Here is a 3,044-nt window from a genome sequence, read left to right on the forward strand (position 1 = left end):
CTCACTATACTGTATCTTGTAGTAAAAATACATATGACGGCATTGAACAAATGTAGGGTTGGCCTTGATTCACGAACCTATATCATTTATATATATATATATTAAAACATATACTCGTAATCGAATAAATCTATATATTCTTATTAATGATGTATTTATTATATATAATAGTTTATAAGTTTCATTATTTATTTATATATTTTTATTTTATAAATAGAAATATTAATATAGTTAAGTTATGTAATTTAAATATATTTTTGTATATGTATTCTTTATTTTTATACTTATAACCTTAACAATATCTTTAAGACCTTTATTCTCATAATCAAAATAATTTTTAATAATAATAATAATAATAATAATAATAATAATAATAATAATAATAATAATAATAATACTAATAACTATATTACTAATAATAATAACAATCAATAATGATTAATAATAACAATAACAATAATAATAATGAAATAATAATAATAATAATAGTATTAGTAATAACTACCTCAAAAGCTTTTCCCAAAAACAAAATGCCCCAGACAAGGCTCGAACTCACGACCTCCCGCTAACCCAACACCCTCATGAACCATCCCTATGTCCTTGCATATCTGTTTATTATTAGAGTCTTAATTTAATTAACCCGATTTTTATCTGTTTCCCTTTCTCTACTTCTAAAAAAAAAAAACGTTCACAGGCCCAAACATAAATCACGGCCCTACAAAGAATAAGACTTGGCCCAAGGTATAAACGATCCAATAGAAAACAAATAAAGGAGATCGGTTTCTTTATCTTGTTTTCAAGAATCCCAGCCGATTAAACAGATAATTAATAATATCATCATCTTCTTTTTCCTGCATTCATAACATCATCGTTATCTCCACAGTAACATCGTTCTTGTTCATATTAGCCATCATCATGATTGTATCGTGTATCACTGTTACCATTATCATCATCAACATAACTTCTGTTTTCCTCTTTCTTCATCTTTGTAAAATCAAAACAGGAATAGAAATGGCAGCGAATTAATTAAAATAAACGGATGTAGCAGTTTAAGAAGATGATCAAATGAAAGTTGTAGCAGTGATGGGGTTACAGAAAGAGTAAAAAAAAATGAAAAAAAGATAAAAATAATAAATAAATAAAATGGTGATAGGGTTGAAGGGCGATGGTGGTTCAAAAGTTATTCTCACGATGTGATTTTAACAGAAAATAGATAGTGCAGCTGTACAGTGATCGAGGTGGTGGTAATTCGATTTAGAAACAGAAAACGAATAGCAAAGGTGTTGGAGATCGAACAAATGGTGAGGTGATTTGATCATGGTGGTGATGTCGTGGAAAGTTCCCAGTCAAAACAAAAGAGAATATATAACGAGAGAGAAAAGAGAGAGATTGAGGTGGTTGATGATGGTGGTTCCGGTGGTTCAATGGTTGTAGAGGGTGGTGGCGATGGGATGATGATTACATGGCCGGTGGGTTTAACTCGAACAGACAACATCGAACCATAGTTGTAGTTTGAAGGATTGTGTGATGACGGTGATCGAATATAGAAAAGAAACACTAGTACGGTTTGATAATGCTCCAAACGAACATATATTTAGTGGCAATATCATCCCGATATGTAAAGTTTCTAGTTGTAATTATTCTATTTTTAAGTTGTAATCATTTAAATAAATAAATGTGAAGACAAAGCACGAAGATTAAAGAATTGAAGAAAAAGTGCCACTAAAGTCATAGTGCACTCAAAAGTGCCACTAAAAGTGAGTTAGTACATAACTCGTTAATAAACATGCATAATAAGTTAGGGTAAAAGACGCATTTTCAAAGATTAGCAAACAGTTCAGAAAAGCAACCATTTTTGAAGAAAAACATGTGTGATAAAACAAAAAGGAATGAACGATGAGGCGCGCCATCCATCATTCGACGAGCTTTGTAATTACAAACTGGGTATTTTTAATCACTTTTCTACACTTATCACCCTCGTGAATTTATAATTATACTCTGATTTCATGCAAATGAGGGCATTGCATGATCTCAAGTGTGGGAAAGGGTTATAAATTCTCTCGGGTTTGCACTTGGTTTATTTGCCAAATTTTGTGAAAATTTTAAAAATTTTCAAATAAATGAATTCAAAATCATGTTTATACATATTTATGAACGATGATAACTAGGTGTTAATACCGAAATTATCATTACCTCGGAAAGGACATAAATTGAGAAACACCCTAAAACACTTGAATTCATTTAAAATGGAATAAAGGAGAATAAAAATGCAAAGAAAGAAACTAAGTGTGGGGAGAATGTACCAAGTTATTCAATTAAAAAAACTATCTATCACATGTTTCTATAAAGTTATTGCAGGTGCTTTTGTTTTGGACTAAATTGACTGTTTTACCCGCAATATTATAATAAAGATAAAAGAAAAGATGGATCTACACGATGAATCAATTCCATCATTAAAAGGAAGTAAAGTCTTCCAAAAAAGACACGCGCTTCTTGATTTAGGTCAAGAAGTTGTCGTCCAGACCAGCTGTAGGTTGATGAAAAATCTAGAAAAGTCATCTCTAAAATCAGCAGGAAATCCACGGACCTCAGCATCAAATAGGGTCGCCAAGTGGTCAGACTTATCCTAAGCATGAGAGGATCTGTCTCGTAAAATGGGGAGGGCGCCGTGTAAATTAGCTTGATAAGACTAATGAATCAGACCCCCAGAAAGGATAATCTCCTTAAAGATTAAAAATCAGCTTTTAAGACTGATATTACTCAATCCTTGAGATTGACTTTAAAGATTGAGAATTACAAACTCATGGAATTCGATGATATCTAAACTCGAGCTTGAACGAGAAAATATTTTGATCAAATTAAAACCGATTTGTTTTCTGAAAACCTATTTTCAATGCGTTCATTACCATTGAACGTAAAATCCTAGGAATTCACCTGGAATTCATTAGGTCACCTGAACCAAATCGGGTGTCAACCGTAAGAACGGTGGTTGCATAGCATGGTCGAAGACAGGACCTTGTGCCAGACCTAAAAATCATAGTGTG

The sequence above is a fragment of the Rutidosis leptorrhynchoides genome, chromosome 11 (genome assembly GCF_046630445.1).
Source record: "Rutidosis leptorrhynchoides isolate AG116_Rl617_1_P2 chromosome 11, CSIRO_AGI_Rlap_v1, whole genome shotgun sequence".
Lineage (NCBI taxonomy): Eukaryota > Viridiplantae > Streptophyta > Magnoliopsida > Asterales > Asteraceae > Rutidosis > Rutidosis leptorrhynchoides.